Below are 11,938 nucleotides of genomic sequence, written 5' to 3' on the forward strand. Positions count from 1 at the left end.
GAAAGAGAGAATTAGAGAGCATATTTACATTCACACAGGACACCGGATAAGACAAGAGAATACTCCAGATGTAACAGACTGACCCTAGCCCCCCGACACATAAACTACTGCAGCATAAATACTGGAGGCTGAGACAGGAGGGATCAGAAGACACTGTGGCCCCATCCGATGATACCCCCGGACAGGGCCAAAACAGGCAGGATATAACCCCACCCACTTTGCCAAAGCACAGCCCCCACACCACTAGAGGGATATCTACAACCACCAACTTACCGCCCGAAGACAAGGCCGAGTATAGCCCACAAAGATGTCCGCCACGGCACAACCCAAGGGGGGGGCGCCAACCCAGACAGGAAGACCACATCAGTGGCTCAACCTACTCAAGTGACGCACCCCTCCCATGGACGGCATGGAAGAACACCAGTAAGTCAGTGACTCAGCCCCTGTAAAAGGGTTAGAGGCAGAGAATCCCAGTGGGAAGAGGGGAACCGACAAGGCAGAGACAGCAAGGGCGGTTCGTTGCTCCAGCCTTTCCGTTCACCTTCACACTCCTGGGCCAGACTATACTTAATCATAGGACCTACTGAAGAGATAAGTCTTCAGTAAAGACTTAAAGGTTGAGACTGAGTCTGCGTCTCTCACATGGGTAGGCAGACCATTCCATAAAAATGGAGCTCTATAGGAGAAAGCCCTACCTCCAGCCGTTTGCTTAGAAATTCTAGGGACAATTAGGAGGCCTGCGTCTTGTGACCGTAGCGTACGTGTAGGTATGTACGGCAGGACCAAATCGGAAAGATAGGTAGGAGCAAGCCCATGTAATGCTTTGTAGGTTAGCAGTAAAACCTTGAAATCAGCCCTTGCCTTAACAGGAAGCCAGTGTAGGGAAGCTAGCACTGGAGTAATATGATCAAATTTTTTGGTTCTAGTCAGGATTCTAGCAGCCGTATTTAGCACTAACTGAAGTTTGTTTAGTGCTTTATCCGGGTAGCCGGAAAGTAGAGCATTGCAGTAGTCGAGCCTAGAAGTAACAAAAGCATGGATTAATTTTTCTGCGTCATTTTTGGACAGAAAGTTCCTGATTTTTGCAATGTTACGTAGATGGAAAAAAGCTGTCCTTGAAGCAGTCTTGATATGTTCTTCAAAAGAGAGATCAGGGTCCAGAGTAACGCCGAGGTCCTTCACAGTTTTATTTGAGACGACTGTACAACCATCCAGATTAATTGTCAGATTCAACAGAAGATCTCTTTGTTTCTTGGGACCTAGGACAAGCATCTCTGTTTTGTCCGAGTTTAAAAGTAGAAAATTTGCAGCCATCCACTTCCTTATGTCTGAAACACAGGCTTCTAGCGAGGGCAATTTTGGGGCTTCACCATGTTTCATTGAAATGTACAGCTGTGTGTCGTCCGCATAGCAGTGAAATTTAACATTATGTTTTCGAATGACATCCCCAAGAGGTAAAATATATAGTGAAAACAATAGTGGTCCTAGAACGGAACCTTGAGGAACACCGAAATTTACAATTGATTTGTCAGAGGACGAACCATTCACAGAGACAAACTGATATCTTTCCGACAGATAAGATCTAAACCAGGCCAGAACTTGTCCATGTAGACCAATTTGGGTTTCCAATCTCTCCAAAAGAATGTGGTGATCGATGGTATCAAAAGCGGCACTAAGATCTAGGAGCATGAGGACAGATGCAGAGCCTCGGTCTGACGTCATTAAAAGGTCATTTACCACCTTCACAAGTGCAGTCTCAGTGCTATGATGGGGTCTAAAACCAGACTGAAGCGTTTCGTATACATTGTTTGTCTTCAGGAAGGCAGTGAGTTGCTGCGCAACAACTTTTTCTAAAATTTTTGAGAGGAATGGAAGATTCGATATAGGCCGATAGTTTTTTATAATTTCTGGGTCAAGATTCGGCTTTTTCAAGAGAGGCTTTATTACTGCCACTTTTAGTGAGCTTGGTACACATCCGGTGGATAGAGAGCCGTTTATTATGTTCAACATAGGAGGGCCAAGCACAGGAAGCAGCTCTTTCAGTAGTTTAGTTGGAATAGGGTACAGTATGCAGCTTGAGGGTTTGGAGGCCATGATTATTTTCATCATTGTGTCAAGAGATATAGTACTAAAACACTTTAGTATCTCCCTTGAGCCAAGGTCCTGGCAGAGTTGTGCAGACTCTGGACAATGAAGCCCTGGAGGAATACCCAGATTTAAAGAGGAGTCCGTAATTTGCTTTCTAATGATCATGATCTTTTCCTCAAAAAAGTTCATAAATTTATTACTGCTGAAGTGAAAGCCATCCTCCATTTGCGAATGCTGCTTTTTAGTTAGCTTTGCGACAGTGTCAAAAAGAAATTTCGGATTGTTCTTATTTTCCTCAATTAAGTTGGAAAAATAGGATGATCGTGCAGCAGTGAGGGCTCTTCGATACTGCACGGTACTGTCTTTCCAAGCTAGTCGGAAGACTTCCAGTTTAGTGTGGCGCCATTTCCGTTCCAATTTTCTGGAAGCTTGCTTCAGAGCTCGTGTATTTTCTGTATACCAGGGAGCTAGTTTCTTATGACAGATGTTTCTAATTTTTAGGGGTGCAACTGCATCTAGGGTATTGCGCAAGGTTGAATTGAGTTCCTCGGTTAGGTGGTTAACTGATTCTTGTCCTCTGACGTCCTTGGGTAGGCAGAGGGAGTCTGGAAGGGCATCAAGGAATCTTTGGGTTGTCTGAGAATTTATAGCACGACTTTTAATCTTCCTCGGTTGGGGTCTGAGCAGATTATTTGTTGCAATTGTAAACGCAATAAAATGGTGGTCCGATAATCCAGGATTATGAGGAAAAACATTAAGATCCACAACATTTATTCCATGGGACAAAACTAGGTCCAGAGTATGACTGTGGCAGTGAGTAGGTCCAGAGACATGTTGGACAAAACCCACTGAGTCGATGATGGCTCCGAAAGCCTTTTGGAGTGGGTCTGTGGACTTTTCCATGTGAATGTTAAAGTCACCAAAAATTAGAATATTATCTGCTATGACTACAAGATCCGATAGGAATTCAGGGAACTCAGTAAGGAACACTGCATATGGCCCAGGAGGCCTGTAAACAGTAGCTATAAAAAGTGATTGAGTAGGCTGCATAGATTTCATGACTAGAAGCTCAAAAGACGAAAACGTCATTGTTTTTTTTTTTGTAAATTGAAATTTGCTATCGTAAATGTTAGCAACACCTCCGCCTTTGCCGGATGCACGGGGGGTTTGGTCACTAGTGTAACCAGGGGGTGAGGCCTCATTTAACACAGTAAATTCATCAGGCTTAAGCCATGTTTCAGTCAGGCCAATCACATCAAGATTATGATCAGTGATTAGTTCATTGACTATAACTGCCTTGGAAGTGAGGGATCTAACATTAAGTAACCCAATTTTGAGATGTGAAGTATCACAATCTCTTTCAATAATGGCAGGAATGGAGGAGGTCTTTATACTAGTAAGATTACTGAAGCGAACACCGCCATTTTTAATTTTGCCCAACCAAGATCGAGGCACAGACACGGACTCAATGGGGAAAGCTGAGCTGACTACGCTAACTGTGCTAGTGGCAGACTCCACTAAGCTGGCAGGCTGGCTAACAGCCTGTTGCCTGGCCTGCACCCTATTTCATTGTGGAGCTAGAGGAGTTAGAGCCCTGTCTATGTTCGTAGATAAGATGAGAGCACCCCTCCAGCTAGGATGGAGTCCGTCACTCCTCAGCAGGCCAGGCTTGGTCCTGTTTGTGGGTGAATCCCAGAAAGAGGGCCAGTTATCTACAAATTCTATCTTTTGGGAGGGGCAGAAAACAGTTTTCATCCAGCGATTGAGTTGTGAGACTCTGCTGTAGAGCTCATCACTCCCCCTAACTGGGAGGGGGCCAGAGACAATTACTCGATGCCGACACATCTTTCTAGCTGATTTACACGCTGAAGCTATATTGCGCTTGGTGACCTCTGACTGTTTCATCCTAACATCGTTGGTGCCGACGTGGATAACAATATCTCTGTACTCTCTACACTCGCCAGTTTTAGCTTTAGCCAGCACCGTCTTTAGATTAGCCTTAACGTCGGTAGCCCTGCCCCCTGGTAAACAGTGTATGATCGCTGGATGATTAGTTTTAAGTCTAATACTGCGGGTAATGGAGTCGCCAATGACTAGGGTTTTCAATTTGTCAGAGCTAATGGTGGGAGCCGTCGGCGTCTCAGACCCCACAACGGGAGGAGCAGAGACCAGAGAAGTCTCGGCCTCCGACTCCGACTCGCTTAACGGGGAGAACCGGTTGAAAGTTTCTGTCGGCTGAATAAGCGACACCGGTTGAGCATTCCTACAGCGTTTCCCTCCAGAAGCCATGAGAAAGATGTCCGGCTGCGGGGACCGTGCGAGGGGGTTTATACTAACGTTACTATCTGTACTTACTGGTGGCACAGACGCTGTTTCATCCTTTCCTACACTGAAATGACCCTTGCCTAACGATTGCGTCTGAAGCTGGGCTTGCAGCACAGCTATCCTTGCCGTAAGGCGATCGTTCTCCTGTATATTATGAGTACAACGACTGCAATTAGAAGGCATCATGTTAATGTTACTTAGCTTCGGCTGTTTGAAGTCCTGACGAACCATGTCCAGATAAAACCTCCGGGGTAGGAAAGTTGAATGAAAAAAAAGTTGAGTGAGGGAAAAAGTAAAAATATACGGTAATGAAAAAGTAAAAACCGTCAGGTAGCAAAGTAAAAACGGCAACAAAAACGCACAACAGCGTAAACAAGTCTGCAAGTTGTGACCGGAAACAGATGCAGTTCCTTAGACCACTGCATTACTCATGAGCCCTATAGATACCTTGTTCAATATATACAGTATTTCATCTCCAAACGTTTATTGATATCCCTCTAGATATCCCTCTAGTGGTGTGGGGGCTGTGCTTTGGCAAAGTGGGTGGGGTTATATCCTGCCTGTTTGGCCCTGTCCGGGGGTATCATCGGATGGGGCCACAGTGTCTCCTGACCCCTCCTGTCTCAGCCTCCGGTATTTATGCTGCAGTAGTTTATGTGTCAGGGGCTAGGGTCAGTCTGTTAAATCTGGAGTATTTCTCCTGTCTTATCTGGTGTCCTGTGTGAATATAAGTATGCTCTCTCTAATTCTCTCAGTCTTTCTTTCTCTCTCTCGGAGGACCTGAGCCCTAGGACCATGCCTCAGGTCTACCTGGCATGATGACTCCTTGTTGTCCCCAGTCCACCTGGCCGTGCTGCTGCTCCAGTTTCAACTGTTCTGCCTGCGGCTATGGAACCCTGACCTGTTCACTGTGATTACTATTATTTGACCATGCTGGTCATTTATGAACATTTGAACATCTTGGCCATGTTCTGTTATAATCTCCACCCGGCACAGCCAGAAGAGGACTGGCCACCCCTCATAGCCTGGTTCCTCTCTAGGTTTCTTACTAGGTTTTGACCTTTCTAGGGCGTTTTTCTTAGCCACCATGCTTCTACACCTGCATTGCTTGCTGTTTGGGGTTTTAGGCTGGGTTTCTGTACAGCACTTTGATATATCAGCTGATGTAAGAAGGGCTATATAAATACATTTGATTTGATTTTGATATTGATATTGAAAACAAATACATTTGCACAATGAGCACTATCAAATACATTGTTACAGTTGTTGGTTAGCTAGCTAGCGAATTTAAGCCATATTAGAATGAACAAGAGCAAGACAAAATTAAAGTTCAACTTTTGCCAGGGTTCAGCTGTGTGCTCACTGTGCCACCATCAGGACAAATTGGACACATTGCCTTAGCATGAGCTACTTCTATACTGTGTACCACGCTTGGCAAAAGTATTCACAGTGTTTGTAACATGTGTACCAAGTGTTGTTACAATATGAATTTTCGTGACTGATTTATATGCATTTATGTCCCGGAGCACGCCCAGGTAAATTATAATTGGTCAATACAGGTCACGTTGTTTTAGGCACTAGTGTAGAAAAAGTTATGTTGGGGGGGAACTTTGTCCATAGATGCTACATATCAAGTTTTGTACAGATCGGTCATTCTGTGCCAGAGGAGTAGCATTTTAAGTGTTTTTCACAAAATTCAAAATGGTGGAAAATCCACCATGGCGGGACTTATTAGTCCTTGATGCAAATTTGTTTGTTGGGAGGAGAGGGACCCATGTACCGAATTTCATGACTCTAGATCACACTGGGTGAGGGACGTTACCATTCAAACTTTACATTTTCAGTCACTTGATATATTGCCAGCATGTGGCCAATTGGCTGGGCATTGCATGAGAGGGTGTGGCCCTTGGCCCTTGGCCCTTTATCATCATGCAAGGTTTTGCACCCTCCTAGGCTTTCCCATCTCACAGGAATTTGCATTTTAATTTTGCCTTATGGAAGAAGAATAGTAATAATAATTAGGGGTTCGCTACTTGAACCACTAGTAAGGAACGCCAACAAATACATTAGGGTTTGACCAGCTTAGCTGCTGAATCCCTAACAAGACATGATATCAAGAACAAGATAAAACTTGCTGAAATGAGCCACCTATGATTCCCCACATGGCTGCTTCTTATCATTGGGAAAGTTTGTTTTGCATGGCCCGGCACCCCGGTTGAGTGGTTTTTGCAAATTTTAAAACCTTCCATTGATACTTAAGTGAAATCTCCACCCACCCGGGGCACCGGGTCATTCAAAACGTACTCACCCATTGCTGCTAGCATTCTGACCATTCAGAATCATAACAAAGCACGGCTTCAGCCCCCATCGGTGGGCACCAATAATTTTCGGGACGTTTTCAGCTAACCTGTCTATTAGGCTAGCTATAAAAATGTAGAGGGTCGTTACTATTTACCAAAGTCACAAACCCGCCTGATTCTGGTCAAATTGGAGTTGCTAGCTAACATTCGGGCTACTTAATTTATGTTTTCAAAGGCTGAACTCTCCTGCAAACTATAAAATGATCACCAATCACAGAGATTTCGAAAGGGACGAATGTGTTACGAGGTAAGTTGTCATTAGTTGATCTAAAGGGAAGAGATGCAAGTCACATTGTAAAATATGGATATATACAGAATGAAAATGTAAACGCAACATGCAACATGCAACGATTTTACTGAGTTACAGCTCATATAAGGAAATCAGTTAATTTAAATAAATAAATTAGGCCCTAATCTATGGATTTCACATGACTGAGCAGGTGTACAGCCATTGGTGGGTCTGGAAGGGCCTAGGCTCACCCACTTGGTAACCAGGTCCAGCCAATCAGAATACGTTTTCCCCCACAAAAGGGCCTTTATTACAGACAGAAATACTCCTCAGTTTCATCAGCTGTCCGGCTGGCTGGTCTCAGACGATCCCACAGGTGAAGAAGCCGGATGTGGAGGTCCTGGGCTGGCGTGGTTACACGTGGTCTGCGGTTGTGAGGCCTGTTGGACATACTGCCAGACTCTATAAAACGACATTGGAGGTGGCCTATGGTAGAAAAATGTACATTAAATTATCTGGCAACAGCTCTGGTGGACAATCCTGCAGTCAGCATGCCAATTGCACGCTCCCTCAATACTTGAGACATCTGTGGCATTGTGTTGTGTGACAAAACTGCACATTTTAGAGTGGCCTTTTATTGTCCCCAGCACAAGGTGCACCTGTGTAATGATCATGCTGCTTAATCAACTTCTTGGTATGCCACACCTGTCAGGTGGATGGATTATCTTGGCAAAGGAGAAATGCTCACTTACAGGGATGTAAACAAATTTGTGCACAAAATATGGGAGAAATAAGCATTTTGTTCATATGGAGAAAAAAAAAAGATTTTATTTCAGCTCATAAAACATGGGACCAACACTTTCCATGTTGCATTCATATTTTTGCTTAGTATAATATAAGCAAACTTTCCACTAAGACTAACTTTGATTGGCTGGCTTATAAGATGGCGCCGATAGATGGTCGCCTCGCTTTAGGACCTTAGTAAACTATGCAGTTATTAGTTTTTTTAATGTATTATTTCTTACATTGTTAACCCAGAAAATCTCAAATGTTATTACATACACCCGGGAAGAACTATTGGATATAAAAGCGCTGTCAACTTACCATCATTACGACCAGGAGAATGTCTTTCCTGAAGCGGATCCTTTGTTCACACCTCCACCCTGGACATGTGATCTTATTCCAGAGGCCGATCCAAAACAATGCGGTCGCCGCAGAAGAGGCAGATGGAGCGGCCTACTGGTTAGACTCAGAAGGCCAGCACACCATCCACTGCTTCCAAGCACATTACTTGCCGGTGTCCAATCTCTAGATGACAAGGTGGACGAAATTAGGGCATGAGTTGCCTTCCAGAAAGACATCAGAGATTGTAACATTCTCTGTTTCTCGGAAACATGGGTCACTCGGGATATGTTGTCAGAGTCGGTACAGCCACCCGGTTTCTTCACGCATCGCACTGACAAAAACAAACATCTCTCTAGTAAGAAGAAGGGCGGGAGTGTATACCTTATGATTAACGACTCATGGTGTAATCAAAACAACGTACAGGAACTCAAGTCCTTTTGTTCACCCGACCTAGAATTCCTTACAATCAGATGCCGACCGCATTATCTTCCAAGAGAATTCTCTTCGATTAGAGTCACAGCCGTGTATATCCCCAAGCAGATCCCTTGTCGGCCCTGAAAGAACTTCACTGGACTCTATGAAAACTGGAAACCTGTCACGACTTCCGTCGAAGTTGCTGCCTCTCCTTGTTCGGGCGGCGTTCGGCGGTCGTCGTCACCGGCTTTCTAGCTGCCACCGATCCACGTTTCTTTTTCCATTTGTTATGTCTTGATTGTTCACACCTGGTTCCCATTACGTTATTATTATTTCCCTATTTAACCCTCTGGTTCTCATTATGTTTTGTGCATGATTGTTTCATGGTTTTTGTGTTAGTCTTTTGTGTTAGGGTTGTTATCCCTGCATGGATTTTTGGATAATTATTTTTTCAGAGTAAAGTACGTTATTTTACTCAGTTCTGTGTCCTGTGCCTGACTCCATCCTTACCTCCACACAACTGACACTTGACAAAACCATACATCCTGAGGCAGCATTAATTGTAGCTGGGGATTTTAACAAAGCTAACCTAAGAACAATACTTCTTAAATTCCATGAGCATACCGAATCCGCGACAAGAGCTGGTAGCTTTCTGGATCATTGCTACTCGATCTTCTGCGATGCATACAAAGCCCTCCCCCGCCAAATCTCACCATGACTCCATTTTGTTGATCCCAGCCTATAGAAAGAAACTAAAACAGGAAATGCTCATGCTCAGGTCAATACAACACTGGTCTGGCCAATCGGATTCAATGCTTCAAGATTGCTTCGATCACGTGGACTGAGATATGTTCCGTACAGACTAAGACAATAACATTGACGTATACGCTGACTTGGTGAGCGAGTTTATTAGCAAGTGCATCGGAGATGTCGTTCCCTCTGTGACCATTAAAACCTTCCCTAACCAGAAACCGTGGATTGATGGCAGCATTCGCGCGAAACTGAAAGCGCGAACCACCACTGTTAATCATGGCAAGGGGACCGCAAACATGACTGAATACAAACAGTGCAGCTATTCCCTCCGCAAGACAATCAAACAAGCAAAGGGTCAGTATAGAGACAAAGTAGAGTCGCAATTCAATGGCTCAAACACGAGACGTATGTGGCAGGGTCTACAGTCAATCACGGATTACAAAAAGAATACCAGGCCGTCACGGACACTGACGTCTTGCTCCCAGACAAATTAAACAACTTCTTGCACGCTTTGAGGACAATACAGTGCCACTGACATGGCCCGCTACCAAAGCCTGTGGGCTCTCCTTCTCCGTGGCCAACGTGAGTAAAACATTTAAACGTGTTAACCCTCGCAAGGCTGCCGGCCCAGGCGGCATCCCTAGCCACATCCTCAGTCAGAGCATGCGCAGACCAGCTGGCTGGTGTGTTTACGGATCATATCCCTATCACAGTCTGTTGTCCCCTCATGCTTCAAGATGGCCACCATGGTTCCTGTTACCAAGAAATCTAAGGTAACTGAACTAAATGACTATCGCCCCATTGCACTCACTTCTGTCATCATGAAGTGCTTTGAGAGACTAGTCAAGGATCATATCACCTCCACCCTACCTGATACCCTAAACCCACTCCAATTTGCTTACCGCCCCAATAGGTCTAATGACGATGCAATCGCCATCACACTGCACACAGCCCTATCACATCTGAACAAGAGGAATACCTATGTAGGAATGCTGTACCTACAGCTCAGCATTTAATGCCATAGTACCCTCCAAACTCGTCATTAAGCTTGAGACCATGTGTCTCGACCCCGCCCTGTGCAACTGGGTCCTGGACTTTCTGATGGGCCGCCCCCAGGTGGTGAAGGTAGGAAACAACATCTCCACCCCGCTGATCCTCAACACTGGGGCCCCACAAGGGTGCGTTCTCAGCCCTCTCCTATGCTCCCTGTTCACCCATTACTGTGTGACCATGCACGCTTCCAACTCAAACATCAAGTTTGCAGATGACACAACAGTGGTAGGTCTGATTAACAACAATGGCGAGACAGCCTACAGGGAGGAGGTGAGGGCCCTCGGAGTGTGGTGTCAGGAAAATGACCTCTCACTTAACGTCAGCAAAGCAAAGGAGATGATCGTGGACTTCAGGAAACAGCAGAGGGAGTACCCACCCACATCGACGGGACAGTAGTGGAGAAGGTGGAAAGTTAAGTTCCTCGGCGTACACATCACGGACAAACTGAAATGGTCCACCCACACAGACAGCGTGGTGAAGGAGGCGCAACAGAGCCTCTTCAACCTCAGGAGGCTAGAGAAATTTGGCTTGTCATCTAAAGAGCATCCTGTCAGGCTGTATCACCGCCTGGTACGGCAATTGCACCGCCCTCAACCGCAAGGCTCTCCAGAGGGTAGTGCGGTCTGCACAACGCATCATCGGGGGCAAACTACCTGCCCTCCAGGACACCTACAGCACCCGATGTAACAGGAAGGCCAAAAAGATCATCAAGGACAACAACCACCCGAGCCACTGCCTGTTCACCCCGCTATAATCCAGAAGGCGAGGTCAGTACAGGTGCATCAAAGCTGGGACCGAGAAACTGAAAAACTGCTTCTATCTCAAGGCCATCAGACTGTTAAACAGCCATCACTAACATAGAGAGGCTGCTGCCAACATAGACTTTAATAAACAGACTTAAAGGTATCACTAGTCACTTTAAATAATGCCAGAATGTTTTCATATCCTACATTACTCATCTCATATGTATATACTGTATTCTACACCATCTACTGCATCTTGTCTATGCTACACGCCATCGCTCATCCATATATTTATATGTACATATTCATCCCTTTACATTTGTGTGTAGAAGGTAGTTGTGAATTTGTTATATTACTTGTTCAATTTTACTGCATAGTTGGAACTAGAAGCACAAGTATTTCGCTACACTCGCATTAACATCTGCTAACCATGTGTATGTGACCAATAAAATGTGATATCCCAGGCTTATACAGTGCATTCGGAAAGTATTCAGACCCCTTCCCTTTTTATACATTATGTTACGTTACAGCCTTATTCTAAAATTTCTTAAATAGTTTTCCTCATCAATCTACATACAGCACTTCATAATGACAAAGCGAAAATAGGTTTTTAGAATTTTTTCGCAAAGCCTCTCCTGTGTTGTCTTGGCTGTGTGCTTAGCGTCGTTGTCCTGTTGGAAGGTGAACTTTGACCCCAGTCTGAGGTCCTGAGCACTTTGGAGCAAGTTTTCATGAAGGATCAATGTACTTTGCTCTGTTCATCTTTGCCTCGATCCTGACTAGTCTCCAAGTCCCTGCCGCTGAAAAACATCCCCACAGCATCATGCTGACACCACCATGCTTCACAG

This window comes from Salmo trutta, chromosome 32, assembly GCF_901001165.1.
Source record: "Salmo trutta chromosome 32, fSalTru1.1, whole genome shotgun sequence".
In the NCBI taxonomy this organism is placed as follows: domain Eukaryota; kingdom Metazoa; phylum Chordata; class Actinopteri; order Salmoniformes; family Salmonidae; genus Salmo; species Salmo trutta.